Genomic DNA, 13283 nt, shown 5'->3' on the forward strand with positions numbered 1-13283 from the left:
TTTGATCTGGAACACTTTTAGAAAACTGTTATTTATTCACAACCTCCTGTTTTTCTGGAATAAAAACTGCTTATGCATGATATTGCCTACTATTCAGATTTTATAATGTCATATTAGAGTACCATCTGGTCCTGTACACTTGCTGACACCAGCCAATGAACCAATGTATTTTTTCCCCTACTATTCCAGGTTTGTCTGTCCGAAAGAAATCTGAAGTAAAAAAGAAGTAAAAGGACCATTTGCATTAAGCAGTGTAACAGCAACTAGCATAGGGTGTAGTACACATTATATCCCTGCATTATGTTATAATTTGAGTTTGCCCTAGAACTGGTCTGTTCATGATAGATACGTACAGCTTCTTACCCCACTTTAGAAACAGGATGCATCTACTGCACTAATTGGTTGCTAGGGGGCTAGGCTACAGACTACGCAGAAGAAAATTATGCCCATTCCCTAAAACCCAGCAGTAACACACACTAATCCTATTATCAACATCTTGACAAAAATCAAATGAACAAGTGTACAATTATTTTAATTGTTTCCTTTTTCACATAAGAAATGTCAGAAGCTATTAGACCAAATCTATTTACAAAACATTTGCTGAACTCATAAGATTCTGTAAGCACATAAAACATCAGACGAGACGATGACCACAGTCTTAGCCCCTGATAGGTGGCCTGATTACAGACTTCCAACCAGAAGAGCCTTCTGCTTATTAAAACAATTCTACGGGACAGCAGTTAGTTCATTTCAAACACTGCGTGTCCAGGATGGGATTTCAGAAGACCTGTTTTCAGAAGACCTGCTATTTACTTGGTTATCATGGAGGCAATCAAACCCCTCTTCGTTGCCATGTGGGCTCACAACAGGCTCAGCCAGGTCTTTCTGGGGGAGCTACGCTGTTAACCCCTACCATATGCAGCTGCCCCATGTACATCTGACACAGTGGCTACCATGCTTTCCTGCCCTGTTTCTAGGGCCTAACATTCACCTAAGTGACACCGCACAGGACAAATATAGAAAGCTAATAACTTAAGCATCTCACCCAGAAGGAGAGAGGGCTTGAAAGCGCACCTGAAGTGGCAGGATTGTCTATTAAAGATTTCATTGTCTCTAGCCTGAAAGGCAAAATTCATTCTACCCACATCACACGTGGTCTGTTCTTTTCAACAGAGTACTGCATAGTGTGAACATGCAAACTGGGAATGGTCCAAGTAGCCTTCAATGTATTTAATTTATATGATTGCAATGAATTCTGGGCCTTGAGTATGTGCTTGGGGTACAGATAAACTAATTAAGTAAAAAATAAATTAAAATCAATGGATGATAAGTAATAGAAAAACTTGCACCATTAGGTAAATATTTTAAGTGTAGAAAAGGGAGCTGCAGACCAGAAGGACCTAACATGTTGTCACCTATGTACTTGCACTTCTGAATTCAACTTACTGTGTCTCATACTGCTCAACTAATTCAGGACCCATTGAATTTTCTGTATGACACGTACCCACTTGGTAGGAAACAGACCTACGGAAGGACAAGCACCAGGTATAATTACTACACAAGTTTGTGTTAGTGAATACTTATAAGGTGCCTATGCAATATGGTTCATGTCATTATCTCCATTTTTATTAACTGAACTTAATCATAGGATCAAGCTGCATTTTCACGTTAACATGTCAGAGGAAGAGCAGAATATTTTCCAATACTGTAAGCTCAAGACAAACAGACTTTTTTTTCTCCTCTTTTGTGATATAAAGACTGCTATTAAATCAGTTTCACACATTAGCTGGGCATGAGGCAGCACTCTCACAGTGTGAGCGTGACAGTGCCACTGAAGCCAAGTAATAAATTATGCATTGAGAAAGGTCTTCTTTGCTGTAACTTCCTGCCCATCTCCTCTCATCATGCACTGCGCCTGCTGAAGCATCCCATCTTTGCTTCCACTCTAACTGGTAGATGCATCAGCACCTGAAGACCTTCTGCCTCCATGCAAACATCTAATCTGCAAGTTTGGAGAGTTTCCAAAAGCCAATTGTTGTTTTAGCTCTGAGAATTTTCATAAAAAATAAAAACATATTGTGAACTGCGCACTGCTAATGCATAATGGATTCTCCGGGAGAACATCACAGACAACTCACACTGCTTCAGCCCTCAGTGGTCTGTTCTCCCTCCTGCTGCCAAGTCCGTTAACCAAATGTGTTGACAACCTCAGATACCATGCTGGTTATCAGTGCCAAATTGTAGGAAAAGGTCTAATATTCCTACAACAATCCTCATGTCTAACTGATTCAATATTAAACATTTCATTGCAACTGCATGGCTATCCTACTCTGCCACTTGGCACTAGGTATTTACAACTATTTGTAAGTTTTAGAGACACCTATTTTTGTATGAGGTTCTGATATAGAAGTTCCAAAAACCAAGATCAAAGTTTTAGACCCTGGAAGAAAATATGGAGAAATAGATTCACTTGGAGCCCACACACGGTCTCTCTGTTTCCATTTCAGAAGAAATGCTATACTAGTTAGTTCCTTTTCCAACACACTAATGTCTCTCAGCACTCACAGGTCAGCATTACAAACTAGTACAAAACTTGAGCTACATTCCTATTTTGCTTAAAAATGTGAATTTGCAAAAGCTGTATCCATACATCTATTTCCTTAGTATAACTGAGTAAATTAAGATTTAGCAAATACAGTGCTCTTCTAATATTCATAAAGAACACTTAAGAAAATTACAGACACGTAATTTTACAGGTATTTTTAACAGCCTGAAATTATTAACAGTTTGGAAGCCAGTTGCACAAAAAAAAAAAAAAAAAGATCTTTTTCTTCACAGTCACTGCTTATGAGGAACCTTATATCTTCAAAGTAAAAATAGCAAATAGTGCTAGTTTTACAGCTGTTAGAAGTGCTTTTATTGTATACAGGGAGAGTACTAGTATACATAAACCTAAGGCAAAAAGTGAAAAAACGAAAAAAAAAAGTCAGAAGAGAGCTGTTTTTAATGAGTTATTTGGCTGACAAAAAATATTTTAATATTGCTTACTCATCAGTGTGAAGCCTAGGTAGACACATATGGACCTAAACAGAGCTGAAGATGACATGGATTTTACTTCTAAAAAAAAAAAAAAAAAAAAAAGGTATTCAGCAATAATCTACAAAACTGAAAAATAAGTACATCTGCTTGTAATCAGGTAGTGTTCTAAATTTCTTAAAAGATACTTGAGAAACAGTTAACTGCTATACAAATATTCACCCAGGACTATTGTTCCACATGGTTGTTTTTACCAGCATAAAGTAAACATGATTTTAAAACTAACATGCTAATTCAAATATTCATTTCCTCATTTAAACTGATATTTTTATAAGCACAAAGATATTGCTAAGGGCTATCATGTTAAGGTTTGGAACATACTTACACAGCCAACCAAAAAATTGGAAGTTACCTTATCATCATTTTATGTTTAAGATGAAAATTATAGTCTTGAAATAGAATTGTAAATGCTCCAAATTAGGGCAGTCAATAGGGAATGCCACAGGTCAATAAGTTCACTATGAATTGATCATTATCTATTGATTTTGGCAATGTAAGAAACAAAGATTAATATATCAAAGTACTATGTAGAATCAATGCTCAGTGTCCTTATGGACACCATAGAAAATTTATTTTCTCCTGGGGAAATCCAGAATTATGCTCTGAGATAATTTATTTGTAGGGTGTTTGTTGTTGTTTTGTTTTGAAAAATTTTAGAATGACTAAGAAAATACCTAAGATTTATCAGAATATTCAGGAGTACAGATAATCTAAGGAAGTTATTTTCTTAGAGTCACCTACAACTGAAATATTTATTAAATGGCATATACATTCCTACAGGCTTGAAGCAACTATTTTAAACTCCTGAGCATGCATATAGTATTCATGGCTGAAGAGAATTTTAAACAGGCCTATGCAATCTCAAGTTTACTAAAAGTTTATAGAATCTCTAAAACTGATATATATATTTTGCAGTTCTTCATGTGGGACACTCACGTGCCTTTTATCAGCTAACTTATGTAGCTACTCTAGATATTTCAACTTACTTGATTTAGATACAGAACTGCAAAAATGCATTGTTTTTCCATTTCCTAAAACATCCTCCTTACATTTCTTCCTATAGTACTGAAATATATGAACATGCTTTAAAAATTAATTTGTACTATGCTTGAAGATTTCACAGGCTTTAACTCTTAAAAAACAACAGAGGCACACATCAACATGCAGGCTCCACAACACTTTCTGTTAGAAGTTTGATTAATACACTAACTAGGAATTACATAACTCTAAAGGCATACAATAGCTTGAGATGTAAAAGCTTGTATTTGTGTAAGAACAAGCAAAGGGAGAAGTCTTTTCATCTTATGTGTGCTGGCCTTCACAACCTGCTTTTCATATTACATTTCGTTTGAATCATTTAGATAAATAAGACTATAGGTTGATTTCGATCAGTAGAAAGCTGATGAACCATCCTTTTTTATAACACAATTACAGAAGGTCTCTTACACATCCTTTTACTGTGACTACCAAACTTTTTTTTAATCCATTACACAAGTAAGGGTAAGTTCAATTCAAATCTCTGCAGATCAATGCTGTTATGCAACACATGATTAAGCAGTATATTCAGCCTGAAGAAGCCGTACGTTCACAAAAGCTCCCTGCAGATCTCAAAGTGTCCTAAAAAAATCACATACCTGAAAAAGCTCTGTGGATTTGGTTTCATGCTTGAGGTTTTATGTATTAAAATATATCGGCCCTGCAAACCTTCTGTTTTTATAGTCGTAGCTCCATTTCATAACAATCTATAAGAAAAACAAAAGAAAACAAAAAATAGGCTCTCAGAATTTAGAAGAAAGGACCTCATAAGGTTTTCAAATAGTAGACTCCTTTAAGGAATTCCCTCAAGAAGGAGAATTAGGTTAAAGGCCTAAAAGCCTTCATTAAAAACCCTGCCCAACAGAGACCTTTCTTAGAAGGGCTGTACAGCAAAAACGAGCTGAGACAGACAAGTACTTACTCCCGTTCAGTGACCTTTCAAATGACTTGGCTTTCAAATTATTTTGAAATAAACGTTTCACGATTACTGCCTTAAAAAAAAAAAAAAGTATCACGCACTTCTTCTAAGGTCTTCACAGAAATAACATTTTGCAAGAAAAAAATGAAATACGTACATATAAAAACTAACCATTTTTATTTTAGCATTTCAAAGTGTTAGGCATACATTCATATATTCTCATCCAGGCTAAATACTATTCCGTGATATTTAGTGGTGAGCATTTTGACAGCACCATGGCATTATGCACACCATACAGTTTGCCTCAGTTGTAGCACTAAGCACGGGGTATAACTAAACTGATGGAAGTCTCCAGATCAAGCACAAAATCTGAAAGGAAGAAGCCATCACTATGCAGCTGTGCAGTGACTAACCACAGCACACACCTGTTACTGACACTATGCAGTAAGTCTACTTCCATTTCATCAGTTTGTGCTTTCTGAGTTTGTATACCTAACTGACATACCAGCATCAGCATATACTGAAATTAATCACTAACACTCTCCCCCAGCCTGTAATTTATTAGCTGTCCAAAGAAAAGACACCTTCTGTCTCTCACAATGAAGACCCCACAATAATTAATTGCCAGCAGCTAGTAATCTGCATTAAGCAATATCAACAGGATGAAAGAATCTCTTCAGATAAACTAAAGCCTACAAAAAAGGATAGGAATTTCCTAGATCTTTTTTCCAACACCAGATTTTTCCTGCTGGTCTCTTTCCAAAGAAGAGCCACTTGATAAGCAGACCTTTCTTCATGTGAGAATGAAAAACATCTTTTAAATTTGTAACAACGTGGTTTAACTACAGTAGGAAAACACTGAAAATAAATGTTTTTCAAACCTGCCTAGTACGGGTATTTCAGATGGCCTTTTCCACCAGAGCCAAAAAATGCAAAAACAGCAGGACAAATAGATGGGACACCATGGCAAATTCCAGCCTCCAATCCAGGGAGAACCAATAGTTAAAGGCCAGCTTAATTTCAAGAAAAGCTACATCTTAAATTTTCCCTGTGGTATAACCTACAAAGTGTCAGCGAGACAGGGCCCACCAGCACGTGACAGTGAGCACAGCGATGTGCTTCACCAGCTGAGGCCAGAACTGTGGCACGATGGCCGAGCAACAGCACAGGCTCACCTCTGTGAGCAAGGCTTAGCCACCTCCTGAGCAGCCAGCCCCAGGGCTGCCCCAAGCCAATACACTGCCAGCCCCAGGCTTTGCTCCCAGTTGTTCCCCATTGATCTGCATCTCTGACCTTATGCTTGTTTTAACTTTAGAGTTACTTTGACTACTGCTGTTGTCGGAAACAGACACTTAAGCAATCAGCTGCGGGACACTGAAGGAACAGAGCAGCTGCTTTCACACAGAAGGCTGTCACAGTTTAGTAGACCCCCCCTTTCACATGACTAAAGTCTTGATTTCCCTTAAAATGATTTTATCTAAAGTAGAAACATTGACTATACATAATCCTAAACATAAAAGACAACACACACACAATATTAAGTTATAAAGCACAGAAACTTACATTGCATGTATTAACCAATGGCTTCTCACAGGCTGCAGAAGCAAGGCACCCCGTCAGCATACACGAGCTGGGAACTGCACGTGTCCCCAGCACAGACAGCACTGCCTTACTGGAATAGGAAAGAGAAAAACAGCTCCTGTTGACAACACCCTAGCCATCATGGAATCAGGTTTGAGACCAGCCTGAAGAAATTTCAAAACAATTCAGGCACAAAGCTAAACCTGTAGCTAACTCAAAAGAGGAGACAGAACCTGTGCTAGAGCTGAAATAGCACTGCTGGGCAGAGGGGGGATAAGGGCCCCAGGTGAGGTTGATCAGAGCAGTTAAGACCTATTAGCACATCTGGGACCTTGACACGACTATTAAAGAATTCACATGCTAGATAATGTTAAAGGAATTGGTAAAGCATTGTGGCCTAGGAAAAGAGGAAGACCCAGAGTTTAAGCACACATATTCCCAGCGCCTCACCTAATACAATATACCATAAGGATAAAAACCTGTATCTTTTCTCTCTCTACAACTTTGTTTTTACCCATAAGTGAACCAGCATTGTTTCTATTTGTATTAATCTTGACTTTTCTTTGTTCATTCCCTCCTAGTATACCTAAATGAAAAATTTGTAAAAAGTATTGGAAATCAAAAAGACAATAACTTTTAATGCATTAGCCTAATGCATTAGACTAGTCTCTTGTTTAGAAGAGCTTTGTTGTGCACGGGTAATGTAGACTGGTGTTAGATAGTGCTTAGGTATTTGAATGCATATGACCTTTTCTCAGATATACAAAGAAGGTCAGTTACTTCTGGGGCCTTGTATTGGGTTTAGGTGGCAAGGGTTTCATAGGAGGGGCCTGCAGGAATGGTCTTTGTGAGAAGAAACTATAAACTGCCCTATGTTAGTTAAGGGCCAGTTTCAGACAATTCCTAAAAGACCTGCCATTGTCTAGAGCTGAGCCAGTAAGTGTTGTTGGTTAGGCCTCTCTAGAGCCGATTAAAGAAAGGAGAGGAAAAAGAAGAAAAAAAAAAATTACTGTGTAACAGCAGCGGGGAGAGTGAGGAGTGGGGCTGCAACCCTGCGGCCCCCAAGGTCAGTGCAGCAGGAGGGGCTCCAGGCAGGCAGCAGCAGTTCCCCTGCAGCCTGTGGAGAGGCCCCTGGTGGAGCAGGCTGTCCCCCTGCAGCCCATGGGTCCCACATGGAGCAGATCTCCACACTGCAGCCCGTGGAGGAGCCCCTGGTGGAGCAGGTGGATGTGGCCTGGAGGAGGCTGCGGCCCACAGAGAGCCCCTGCAGGAGCAGGCCTTGGGCCGGAGCTGCAGCCTGCAGGGGATCATGTTGGAGAATTTTGCTCCTGACGGATGGACCCTGTGGTACAGAGCCGTGTGGGAGCAGTTCTTGAAGAGCTGTTGCCTGTGGGAAGGCCCTGCAGGGTGAGTTTGGGAAGAACGGCATCCCGTGGGAGGGACCCCGCGTGGAGCAGGGGGCTGGTCTCTGCTAGGTGCTACAGGAACAAAGACATTTTACAGCCTCTAAGTCTCAGTGTAGGGGAACAATGGGGTCAAGCAAGACTTGTGCACAACACTTACTTTCCATGTTGGGTGGAAGGGGAAGGAGGAGAGCAGGGTTGGCCACCCCTGTAGTCACTGAGTTTGTGGCTATGACCCCACACACAGTACTAGTGTGGTTCTTCAAACTGAAAGTAAGAAGATCTTAAGGACTATTTCTGCCATTTTATGGTAGGCTAGCCGTGTACCTGTGGTCTTTAATGAACTTTCATTTTATGGTCTCAAGGATGATAATTGTTTACTAGGGGCTTTATCGGGATACTACACATGTAGGTACTGGTGGCCTTATGCATGCAAAATGCACCAATGTCAACAGGAGCTCATGAAGGAAGTGCCTTTGTATCAGCAACTGAATTGCACAGCAGGTGGGTGTTCTGCTGTGATGTAACTGCTTTACATAATATTAAGTGCACAATGTGGTGAAAATTCACCCCACAGTTCCAAGCAAAAATAAATGCCTTTCACACCTCATCTGTGGGCTGCCTTTTGCTTGGTCCCACACTTGTCCCTCTCTCATTCATTTTGTTTCTTTAGAATGTGTGTAGCTCTCCATGGCTGTGGAGACGGGAAGACAAAATGTAGGCTGAATTTCATGAGTGACTTCTGAAAGCTCTTGGGTCACAGGTTATGAATGTTTTTTAAGCAGTATAGTCTACCTAATTTGATATGACCTATCACATACAGGTGGTAGGACAGTTTGTACAACTAATTATATATGATATTAGCTGTAAATAGCAATGTAAGAGGATTTTTTTTAAAGACAAATTAAGTTTGATATGTTTCTTCGTAATTTATTTTAATAGCCAGTATATGTGGTGTGTTTCTTTTTAACTTATGGATTTTAAAAGTACAGTAATCGAATCAAGGTGAGAAATTGTCTCAGTTAAAAGAATGCCTTTAATTACATAGGTACAGTCAATATAGCTCTTACGCAACAAATAGATTTTTATAAGGATTGGTTCTAAAATTATTTTTGAAACTGTTTTTTCTGTTCCTGCAATGAAATTACAGTTCTCCTCCCTGAATGTTATTTGAGATTTTAAGGTTTTTAGATGTTTATGTTTATTTAGTCATTCACTCCTCAGCTATGTTGTCAACCAGAGTTTATACAAGTATCATCAAATCATTAATAATCATTAGCAAAATTAAAGTGATATAATTTTTAAACCAAAATTCTTTGAAAACAAAAAAACTAACTGATTTCACTCAGTCAAAACACATGAGTCATTTCTTAAATGTAGCTTGAACACAGCATGACAGGGCAAATGACTCAAGTTTTAATATTCTGTAGTCTAACTTTTATCTAAAAATACAAAGTGCTAATTTAATAACTTGTTTTATCCCTATTAATTTATACATTCATATTATTCCATGTATGTTGATCTGCAGTTGCTTAATAAGATGACATAACTGAACTCAGCATTTACCTTCCCTTTGATTAGAAAGTAATACATAGAAATAATCTGTTTTTAAGTCAATGATTAAACACTGTGATGTCAGTATTTCCACAATACCATATGCAACATAGTGGCAGGCAACTTGATCATGCTATCTCTGCTAAACGTTCTCCAAAGATAATGGAATAACCTGCCCACCACATTGCAGAGTTGTAAACTCCTGCAACACAGATGAATGACATCCATATCAACTAAAATATGCAGGAGAGATGTACTGCTAATGACAAACTAGTGATTAATATTCTGTTGCTTGGATGAGGGCAGGAGTAAACCATTCAACCCAGTGGAAAGCATGGTTTGTTTTATTGCAGATTAGGGAGACTGTATGTATTCAAAATGCACCAGATCAAGCAGATCTAGTGGTAGCACCGCATCAAATGAAGTTCAGCCTGACTGAATGTAATCCCTTTTGCTTATACTAGCCTGGCTTAAACTTGCCAAGTTCAGTTGTTACTGTCAGTTGATAAGCATTTATCTCCTATGGAAATTTGTGACACCTGGGTTTACAGATGCTGTTATGAAATATTCAGTTACCTTTTGATTGCATTATATTCATCGTAATCATAGTGTTTGCATAGGGAGCATAGTGTTTGCCATTGATGCTCATCAGACTAAAATTTTCCATAAGAGGGTTATAGGCTTAAGTTTTAAATTTAACATGTTAATGAGGTAAAAGGTACGTGTTGAATACTAGGCTTTCTTAACGATAAAAAAAAAGACCACAGATACAGTTTTCAGGACATCCCCCTTTAAATGTGCTGCTTTTTAAATATTTTATATATTAGTTTGATTTATGTATCTGTAAGGTAGTGGTTAAAGCATTTTTCAGCATACCATAGAAATAAAAATGACATCACACTTAAACCCTGTAAACTGAGCTGTTACAAATGGAAATTACTTGCTACTCACAAAGTAGTTAAAGATTAGCCTGCAAGTACCTTCTTACTGACAAACAACTTAGAAATGTCATCAGCAGCTTAAGTCTGTTTTCCTTCTTCTAAAGTTATAGCCTTTTTCTGAGGAAAGAAGACACAGCAATCCTAAGTAAGATCATTTCCTTTTCTGTCTTAGCCTCCATTTTTTATTCTTTTCTTGTTGTTAGTACTATCCCAAAAGAATGGAAAGTCACCTACCGATAAAAATTGCATTGCTATGAAGTGCCTAACTTTCTCCTGCCTATGCAAAGGACCTGCACACCCAAAATCTGTCTTAGTAACAGTGTGCATCAGTGTGCCTGAACAGTCCTGGGCCAAAGGGCCATTAATACTTTCCCAGATGCAGCTGAGAGAAATCATCCTTTAATGTAACTGGACTCCTTGCTTTTCTAAAGTGGACCAGAGATAGAAGAGGTAGGACTTGGCTATAAGACCTGAACAGGCCTTAGGTGTAGAATGAGGTTTCTCCTGAGTGATATATCTTGTTTCACTGGGATTGTGGAAGTTTGCTCTCCAAGTTCTCATCTCATGATTTGCAGCAGTCTTGAAAATAAAGTATTTTTACCCTCTGGTTATTTACAGGTAGATTATATCTCTAATCCCAGAGCAGGCACAAGAGTTGCTTCAGACAACACAGACACAGGTAGAAAAGGAAAATGTCACAAATTGCTTCATCTTCTGCTCATATGTAATCCATGCCTAAAGCAAGTGAAACTGGCCAAACTACATCCATATGGGTCCACATGGGTGAATGTAAACTAGGAAGTACTCTTCAGTAACTGTTATTCTTGTACATCATCTGAGCATGAAGACCGTAAGACTGACTAGGAGTGGTTTTTTATAGACATCATTGTTAAAAAAAAAAAAAAATGCTGCTCATGCAGCAGCAGCAAGGGGGAAGCTTGCACAACTGTTGCTCACATTGGGGAAGTAATGTGTTTTCACAAATCCATTTCCACCTGGGATTTTTTTTTAATTTTGTGTAGAGATTTACCCAAAGCTGACGAAGGACTGACTTTTGTTCTTTCCATTATGGACCAGCTGTAACTGAATCAGAGCCCAAAAAGCTAAAAATAAATAAATAAATTAAATAAGTACTTCTGTAGGTTAAGTGGTGCTCTACAATTATTCCAGTCTTCAAAGTAACAGAGCTTTGCTATAAATTTCTCTACATCTATAGGAGTTCCCTATAACACTGAGATCTTATAAATTACTTAGTACAGCTTTTCACTTTGTTTAAATGCACTGTAAAAAGCATTAACAATGAAATTACTGTTGTGTTCCATCAAAAAATCTATCTTTTTTTGTGCCAGATTTTTGATCTGTTTCCATTTTTACAGAGCTAGGTGGTAGTCAAACCCCTTGCAATAATCATACTGGGAGAATAAATTTCTGGGATGCAAACACTATTTTTTTCAGTGACAGAATATGGACAGTCCAGGTAGTACTAGGTAAACACATAATAACACTGTAAATACACTTTTTTCTTTAAAATAATTAGAAATAGTAAAGATCTAAATCTGTTATCTATTGGCTGCTACCAGCTGTGAGTAAAGTACTGTACAGAGAAATTTTAATTTCATAACTGAAATGAATTTCTTGATAGACACAGCATTATATAGAAAATGACTACAGACTTCAGTAGTCTCAGTGTATAGCATAATAGGGCAATAAGACAGTCTGATACTAGTAGGAGACATTCTTCATTGAATTCATTGAATTGCCTATTTGACAAAAAAAAAAAGTATTGGTGTTCAGTGCTTCTAAAATGAAAACTGGACTTCAATATTGCATTTCTCACAAATGTTATCTTAAAATGCAAAAGGCTTTTACTACTTTTGGGTTCCAATTCTGGTACACATTATTTGAGCTGCTTGTTGAGAGCTGAGCTACTGGTTTGCATGATAATCTGAATATCTCAGTGAATTTGGAGCCTTAAATTAAAGGTAGCATAATACCTAGGCAAGTTTAAAAGTGGGGTTGCCTGAATGTATTTAACTTATGAAGTGAAAATAGTACAGCTTATCTAGGCAGAGCTTGGTGCACCAACCACTTTCCCCTAATGATCTGTTCTGGCTCATACTAGCACTGAAGTGAATCCTGTTTTAATTTATTGTCTTTCTTCCAAGAGCAAGGGTAAAGCAGTGATAACAAGCACTAAATAGCCATGCTGCATATTCACGAGCTAGGTGTAATGAATATACCACTAACTGAGAGAAGAGCAAAGTTCCTATCCAAGGCTTGATGGTGCTACATATGCTATAATTAATACGTCTAATTGAGCATTTTATTGTCCTCAGTAAAGTAAGCTGCTTGTCTTGTTTCCCCTGTCAGTTCAATCTCTACTTTTTTCAGGTTCAGAATTCAAGGTGGTTGCTTCCCTTGTCAAAGCTTAATTATTTCCTTTTAATTTATTTTTTTTTTCTTTTGCAGTTGGTGAGAAGCAATCACAGCCTAGCAGATATGAGTAGGAAACCACTGGAATGCAAGGTAAGGTCTGGGGTATGTTAAATTTCAGAAGAAAACCACTTTCAGATGAACACACTTAGGTTTAACGCTGTCAGTTTGCACCTTTTCCCACTCTCAGATATATATTCATTTAAATAGGTCATCTACTGAAATAGCTCAAGACTGAAGTTATCATTGAAACCATGAGGGACTGAGGGAAGCAGGATACCCACATATTTTGGAACACAGTCCAAGATGGTTGCAATTTTT

General features: G+C 38.0%; 1 long non-coding RNA gene across 3 annotated transcripts in view; it reads right to left on the minus strand.

Annotated features, from left to right (window-relative positions):
* Positions 1-6773, minus strand: part of LOC118160422 — a 77358-nt gene extending 70585 nt beyond the window's left edge. For all 3 annotated transcript variants that reach the window (XR_004747487.1, XR_004747486.1, XR_004747485.1), the window contains exons 1-2: positions 6614-6773; positions 4731-4838 (exon numbers count right to left, since the gene is read on the minus strand). This is a non-coding gene — a long non-coding RNA (uncharacterized LOC118160422). The remainder of the gene's footprint in view (positions 1-4730; positions 4839-6613) is intronic.
* Positions 6774-13283: the final 6510 nt, after the last annotated feature.

The sequence above is a fragment of the Oxyura jamaicensis genome, chromosome 1 (assembly GCF_011077185.1).
Source record: "Oxyura jamaicensis isolate SHBP4307 breed ruddy duck chromosome 1, BPBGC_Ojam_1.0, whole genome shotgun sequence".
NCBI classification, from domain to species: Eukaryota; Metazoa; Chordata; class Aves; order Anseriformes; family Anatidae; genus Oxyura; species Oxyura jamaicensis.